Genomic DNA, 8,088 nt, shown 5'->3' with positions numbered 1-8,088 from the left:
GAAGTGCCGCGGAGGATTTCCGGTGCCGCCGGGCCGCGCTGAGGGCGCCTCGGGTCTCTGCCCGCGGCCCTCCCCGGGCTCTTCCTCCCGCTCCTCTTCCTCCTCCCCCGGAGCAGCTCCCGCAGTGCCGGGGCGCGGCGCGGCCCGTGCCCCCGGTGGTGTTATTTTAAAACCCCTGGGCGGTGGTGTATATTATATAAAATAGCGATTTCTGCGCCGAGTTGAGGCTCGGCCGCGCAGAGCGCTCCCCTCACGGGCTCAGAGCCACACGCAGGGCCCTGCTCGCTCAGAGCACCTGGGCTGCGCAAAGGCAGCAGCTGCAGACGGGTTTCGCTGCAGCAAAGCTGCTACAGCACACGAAGTTCTACCTCAGCATGAGGAAGAGCTGCTGTGCCTTGAGGATGGCAGAGCACTGGAACAGGTGTCCAAGGAGTGGGGGAGTCTCCTTCTCTGGAGACATTCCAAGCCCACCTGGATGTGTTCCTGTGTCACCTGCTCCAGGTGACCCTGCCTTGGCAGGGGGGTCGGACTGAACCCCTCCCAGCCCTGCAGTTCACACTTTCTGTGAATTCTGTTCACATCAGCTCTGTGATTCTGTGATGCCGCCCTGCTGCTCCTCGGGATTGTCGTGGAGGAGCAGAAACAGCTGGCTGATGTTAAGGACAGCTCCTGTCAGCACCGGGGAGATGCAGTTCTGATCGGAGATGGCTGTTGAGCATCCCCTCGTGCTCGGGCAGCCCCTGGCAGCCAGCACATCCCCACGGCGCCAGGCTCCCCCAGCGCAGCGTTAAACAACGCGGCTCACATCTGTCGCCTGTTTGTTTTCCCCTCCTGTCCCCAGAGAAGGGCCGTGTACACAGGCACAACGCTGCCATGGCGGTGACAGCTGGGCTCTGCTTCTCCCCCACAACATGGAGCTGCACAGGGGCAGCACTGGTAGAAAAACTGCAGCCTCTTAACCCTCCCTCCACTCAGGAGGGTTTGGAATTAAAAAAAAATACATGTACATGTGCACACATGCAGATAGAAATGTAATAGCTATGCATATACATGATGCATTATGTTTAAGGGGCATAAATTTACACAGACAGATTGCTCTTGGTTTATGCTAACGGGGGTCAGAGTACGCCTAACCCCGGGAGCAGAAGGTGGTGGTGTTTGTAATGGCCTTTTGTTCTCTGAGGAGATCATTCTCTGGGCTGGGCCCCAGGAAAGGCTGGTCCCTCGGCAGATGAATGCTGCCGTCGCTGCCGGGGTTACGTGATGGCAGAGCCATAAGGCTGTTGACCGTGGTCTTCATCCAAAAATTCCAGCTGGATTTTATGTATCTCTAAATCCCAAAGCTTTTGAGTATCTCGGAGATATGGCCCAGGATGGAATTGTATGGAAAAGCAGCCGAGGAAAGAAGCCTTCAACAAAAATCTTTACTTCAGAAATGAGTGAAGTATTCTGTGTTCAGAGGATCTGGTAATATTGATTCCAGATCAGTGTTTGCAGTTATGGTTTTATATGAGCTATTCTTGCTCCCAGAAATCATTTATGAGGCCAAATAAAAGCAGAACTAGCTCCTAAAAGAATCTCGATTCCTGACTTACACAACAAAATGGTACAGATTTAGTGCTAGCACCTCCCTGGAAAAGCAAAAATAAATTACAGGAAAGGGAACAGTAATCATAAATACCAATTTGGCTCATTCAAGCATTCAAAGCTGGTTACTGTTAACAATTGTCCTGGACAAAAAGTGACCACATGAGATACAGGGGACGTTTTTATGGACATTTTGTGCTTGGGAGAGGAATGAGTCCTGTCTCCATGCTGCACAGTGAAATCAGAACACCACAAATTCTCTGGGATATGTTTGGGAGGGGAAACTAGGCATGCAATCTCCTCGAGAAAACGTAATGCTGCCATTGTTGAAGTGCTGTAAACACAGACGGTGTTTGATAAACAGGTACATAAAACACATAAACCCCGGGTTACTGGGGCAGGAGGCTGCTCCCATTCCCCTCCCACAAAGCCAACTGCAAAGGGAACACGTTGGAAATTGAGCCTGGCAATGAAGAGAGGGTTAATTTCTTTTGTCTCATTCCCATCTTCTGTCCTTTTCCCTGCCATTTGCCTGCTTTCTCTCTCTCTCCCTGAGTGCAGAAGGAACACACCTCCACTCCTCCACTGAGGGTTTATCCTGGGGGAAATGTCTTAGGTCACCATCACATTCTAGAGGGACACGTAGTTTATAAATACAGCAGGGCCTGGCGTTACGAGGAAACATTTTATCAGAGAGCCCCGAACTGACGATTCAATTATTTTTCAATAAAACATCAGGGGAATGCGCAAACAGCTGCTCGCATCCTTCCACACAGCAAGTCAAACTTCAAGGGGAACAATGGCCGGCGAAAGGGGAGCCATCGCGGAGGCGGTGACAATGGGTTTCCTTACTCGGGGCTTTGTTTGATTTCCCCGTCTCAGTTTTGAACTCCCTCCGCCGGAGAAAGGCGAGGGGGTAGGACGGGGAGAGAGGGAAGCAGGCAGAGGGGAAGGAGGGTCAGTGGGAGTTAAAGCCTTTTGCAGCCTTTCTCTGCCATTCATGTGGTAATTGGGTGTCAAGCAGAGATCAGTAAGATGGAGCCCGGCCTCTGTGCCCGGGTTAAACTGCAGCAGAAAGAAAGCGGGAGCTGAACCGATGGAGGGCTGAATGTCATTAGGGCGGGAGGAAGCGGCTCTCCCCCGGGAGCCCTTCTGCCGGGGTGCTGGGCTGGGGGAGCCGCTTCCCATTCAGGGCATCCCTCAAAGCGGCCAGACAAAGCGGGAGGGCGTCCCAACAATGCCGCACCCCCGGCTCTACCTTCAATAGCGAGCTCTAAACAGGCGTTTAACCTTCAGAATAGCTGAAAGTGATACTCAAAGCTGAGGGGGTGGCTCGCCCGCCGCTGTTAGCCTCTTCCTGCGGCCGAGCCACTCGCATGGCCGGGGGCAGGAGGAAGGCTCTGGCTGCCCTCACTTCCTCGGGGCCCCTGGCACAGTCCCGGGCAGGTCGTGGGAGGTGTCACCTCCAGGGCAGGATCAGGCCACAAATCCTGCCCGGGATGCTGGGGGCCCTGGGAGGCCGCACTGCACCCTCAGGGATGGGACTAGAGGAAGGCAGGGCTGTAACAGGAGGGGTCATATCCCACTTCACAAGCCTGGGAACATCTGTCAGGGATCAGGGAAGATCTGGGCAGTGACCCACATCCTGAGCAGGAATACGTTCTGGACTTGGAGAGCATCACCATCACCTGCAATTCCTGGGGTTGCCAGCCTGTACTGCGCGATCTCCACTGCCCAAAGCTCCCCCAGAGCCGGGCCTGCCATGATTTAGTGCCTATGTGTGGATTTGTAATGAGCCAGGAGAAAAGCAGATCAAATCCAAGGTTACTTGGAAGGTGGGATTTGCCACTGAAATGGGCCAGGCTCAAAAAAAGCAAAGCAGAGCCCATCCCTGCTCCCTGAGCCTCACTCAGCTGCACAGTCCAGCCATCCTGTGCTGTCCAGGAGCTCAGCAGCAAACAGCCCTAAGGACATTCTCTTCCCTTGTGAAGACTCTCTGCTTTGGGAAGGAAAGCTGCTGTCCCTTTCCTCTCACACAGCATGATGAGACATTCACAAACCATCATTTTGGTGGAATCCCTGGCCACACAGTCCCTTCAAACTGGAGAGGGAGAAGCCACTCCTGGCTCTGCTCCTGGTTACACTGGAACCACTCAGGGGAATCAAGTATTTCCATTTCTAAAGAGTGCACCAAAGGATAGTCTCTTCTTTAGTCCAGAATATTTCCCTGTCACTGCTTAAAGGCAAAGCCAGCTCCCCTTAGTGCAGAGGCGCAGGCAGCTGTCATTGTTTGGGAAGGCTCTGGCACACCAAGAGTGGCAGGAGGAGGCTGGAGAGATGCAGTGTTTAAGATTGTCACAGACTTTCTTGGCAGCAGAAATTAATTTCACCCAGAAAGATTGTGAGCAACTTGCAAAGCCCCCATCTGCATTAAGGCTAAAATACACTCCAGTTTTGCACACTAAGCATGCCCTGGCTGGGCTGGACCTAGAGCAGACCAGAAAAAAAGTTGCCACATTTTTTGTCTTGATATTTTGTCACTGTCCAGGACACAGGGTCTGGGAGAAGCAGTCATCTCCATGGGGAAAAGTACATTTAGTTTGTAAAGCTCTTTGGCTTTGCTTAAATTAGCAGTTTGATAATAACTCTGGAAAGGATTTTAATGTTTTCTTAACCTCATGCAAACAGAATTTTAAGTGTTTTAATTAAAACAGAACAATACCTCGTACTTTATGTATAGGACTTTTATCTACATGCAGCTGTTGAGCCAGACTAGCGCGTTGATCAAAGGGGAGGGATGTCTCACAAGGTGTCTCTAATCATAGAGGATTCAATTAGCCTCCTCCTTAAAACTGCACAAATAAAAAGATATTTTAAAAATCAGACTATGATTAAACACTGGCTACTTCATTCCAAATACTTCTCTGCTGGAAGTGTTGAGTCTCAGCATTGATCCCAGGCTCAGCACCACACCTGCACTTACATTTCTGGGCCAAGAGCTGCAGGGACACTTGCACATAAACTTCATTTTTTCCAGAGGAGCTGGGACTTTAGAAAGGCCCCAGGATTTCAAGCCAAAGCTGACAGCCAGCGGAAAACCTCTGACTGGTGTAGCTGGGTGTTTCAGGGAATCCTGAAGCACTGCCAAGTGCACACAACCCTCCTCAGTCAGGACAAACAGTGCCAATGGTGAATGGTCCCCAGGCACCAGATCTCCAGAGGGGACCAACCTCCCCACACCAGCCTTGCTGCACAGGGGGGCTCCTTTGAGCGTAGCTCAGGGCTGTGAACACACCTCCCTGGGGCTCCCCTCTCCCTGGGGCATGCTCTGGCACAGAGGTGTGTGTGGCATGTGCACACACAGCCCTCCAGGTCTCTGCTATTGATGGGCTGAGTATCAGAGCCCTCTGTGATATCTGCTGAGCTCCTTCCCAGTGACAAAGCACCTCCCATCTCCCCAGAGCAGGAGCTCTCACCTCGGGGGGGCCTCATCCTGCTCCTCTTGCCTGAACTGTGCATCTCCCCCTCCTCACAGCCAGCCCAAAATACAGGGCTTGGGGTGAGCTCCTGCCTATGCTCCAGCCAGGCCCAGCTCCTGACTTGTGTTGGCACCAGCAAGGGCTACATCGTGCTCCTCTCACAGGCCTATAATTCCCATCCATCTCCAAAACCCAGCAACTCAAGCCAGTCTCCATTTGTATGGGCTCACCAGCAAACAAGTAACAGCCATATTTCCATAAGCTTCCAAAGCTATTCACATCTGCATTTAACAGGCAGTGCCCTGAATGCATAAATTTCCTTTGGTAGGTTTTTTTAACCTACCCTGCTCTCAGACAGACAGAAAAACAGTGTTGAGTTTTTCCCTGCAACCCCTCTTTCTTCACCACAGCCATCTCCTGCAGGGAGGGAGTACAATCCCCCTGTATCCCCCTCTACCACTCCAAACCACCCATCTCCAGACGAGCACCCCCAGATCTGACTTCAGGGTGGCCAAGCTTTTCCTCACTGCCTTTAGCAGGATGAGGCCTGGTGGTTCAGGTTGCTGCCCACCACCCCCCTGGCACAGCTCGGTGACCTGGCTGCTGCCCAAGTCTCCATCAGGCACAGTCTCCAGCCAGGAGGCCGGGCACAGTGCACAGCAGTGCCTGGGACTGCCACCGGTCTCACACCCAGCACCATCATCTGTATCCAAAACTTCCTCTCCAGCTCAGGCCCCCACCCTGCGTGGGTACCCTCCCACTCCAACATGCCGCGCTTGCAGGGCTCTGAGCGGCACACGGGGGCTGTGACAGCCCCGGAGCGTGTCCCCCCGAGGGGAGGCGTTTGCCGAGCCCAGCCTGCCCTCCTCCGGCGGCTGCGAGCGGAACAGAGCCCGCAGGTGGGAGCAGAGCACCTATGGAGTGCTGCACTCCCTGCACCAGCTCCCTGGCCCCTAAATATGATCCCTGAATGCAAAATTTCCTTGGTAAATTTCGTGGCAAAGCTGCTGTTTGAGGGCGGAGTCCCCTGATGCTGCAGGGCTGTGGGGATGATCTCTGTTTTCCACCAGCTGCTTTGGGACAGATGCATGTGAGTGTCCACAGGACTGAAACACTAAAATTTATGCTTTCAGCTTAGAGATGCTGGAGAAGACACCCATTTGAACATGTCAAAAGGTGAAGTTGATATATAAAGGATGCAAATTTCCAACACTCTTATGGTGTGGTTCACCAGGCAACACATTTCACTCAGGTTCATGGAAGACATTTGTCCCTGGCAGCCCCATACCAAGAAGGAGCCAGGTTCTCCTATCACCAGGGTTGGATGCAGAAGGTGTAAAAGATGGTTCTGGCAGCAAGGGAAGTGGAATGGCTACCAAAAAACTTGTCTGCAAGGGCAGAAATGAGCTGGGAAGTTCAGCATGGACAAACACAGAGAGAAGGAGCAGGAAGAGGAAATAGAGAACAGGAGAGGGGTGGAAGAGCCACATGTCCAAGGGTAAACAGGGAGAACTGGGCCAGAACAAACTGGGATGGCAATGGAGAGTTAGTGGAGGAAACTGGGGAGGGTCTGATCAACATGTTGTGTTCACACAGTCACTAAACCCAGCAGCAAGGGGCTTGTTCCCCCTGCTCTAAGATGAGCCAAAATGCACACAGGGAGGTGATGCTCTGGAGTGGCAGTTCCCAAACCAGCAAAGTCCCCCACCTTCCCTCACAAAGCAGGACTGTACAAGGAAGAGGTAGGAAACAGCAGCATAGACCCATACTTGTGTTTAATTGTGAGACCAGGACGGACTGAGGCAGGCAGGTACGTTGGTGTGGAAGCACAGCTAGAAGAGCAGACACACCCTGCCCTCACAAAAGACAGATGTCGTTTTAAGGAGTAACCCTGCTAAAAGCATAAAAACAAATTATTAAAAAAAAAAAAAAAAAAAACCAAACCAACCAAACAAACAAAAAAACCCCAAAAAATAAAACAAAAAAAACCCCCAAAAACAACCCAACCCAGAGTTTTCTCTGGAAGAGAAATTTCTGCTTGTTTTCTGAGAACTCGAATTGAACATTGCAGCTGAGGCTGTTTCATATCAGACACAACATGGGGAATTCACATAGCACAAGTCAGGTGTTTCACACAGACATTTCAGTTCAGGGCCCTGCTCTGGTGCTGGAGACAGGGAGGGCTCTTTTGGGAAGGGATGCAGAGCACATCTTTTGGGAAGGGATGCACAGAGGCTCTCACAGAGGCCACCCTCCAGAGGATGTTCTCTCCCCTGACAAGTTACCTCCTGAGTACATCTAAGCAAAGGCAAACTCGGCCCTTCTTCCCACTCTCCCACTTGCTTTTTGCAAAGAAGAAGGTCCAAAAAACAATGCTGCATCCACAAAAGATGGAAGACCCAGAGAAGTGTCCACAAGATAGTGGGATTTGCTCATGTCCTCCACCATGGAGCAAGGCCACAAGGACATTTACAGTGCACCCACGCTGGAAGAGGAGAATCAGTCCCAGATGAGCATCCCACCTCCCTGTGAGAGAAAAGGATTCTCCAAGAGAGGACAGGTCTGGGCTATCCCTCCACCTACTGCACAAACCCGAGACACATTCAAAAGTACGGACAATAAATTAAGATTGAAAAAAAAAAAAGTCAGCGTGTATTATATATATATATATGTATATACACACACACACACACATATATATAGATATAATATAATATAATGTGCGTGTAATTGTGAAAAATAGAAATGTCATGCCCAGGAGAGAGATGGCATGGCAGAAACACACCTCTGTCCCCCTCCTGAGCCCAACACTACCCTGCTCCCCTGATTCACCGCAGACACAAAACACCAGCAAGGCCGAACAGAGGGAAGGGGCTGCGCCTGGCACCCACCTTCCCTCTGCCAACTGGGTCCCTGTGCCAAGGAGAAGCTGGCTGCTTGGTAGAGAAGTGGGGAAGAGCCCAGCACCGGTCCCTTCATGGCCTTCACAAGGAAGGGTGGCTGCAGGCAGGAAAAGGTAGGG

At 51.9% G+C, this 8,088-nt stretch overlaps 1 protein-coding gene across 1 annotated transcript in view; it reads right to left on the bottom strand.

The window, feature by feature from the left end:
* Positions 1-6,824: 6,824 nt before the first annotated feature.
* The window catches only part of SLC27A4 (solute carrier family 27 member 4), a 7,444-nt gene continuing 6,180 nt past the window's right edge, over positions 6,825-8,088 (bottom strand). Inside the window, 2 exon segments of the mRNA XM_005421318.3 lie at positions 6,825-6,957; positions 7,958-8,066. The gene's annotated coding sequence lies outside the window, so the exon portion shown is untranslated.

Source organism: Geospiza fortis, unplaced genomic scaffold, assembly GCF_000277835.1.
Source record: "Geospiza fortis unplaced genomic scaffold, GeoFor_1.0 scaffold27, whole genome shotgun sequence".
Taxonomy (NCBI): domain Eukaryota; kingdom Metazoa; phylum Chordata; class Aves; order Passeriformes; family Thraupidae; genus Geospiza; species Geospiza fortis.
This window is presented reverse-complemented; position numbering and strand designations above follow the sequence as displayed.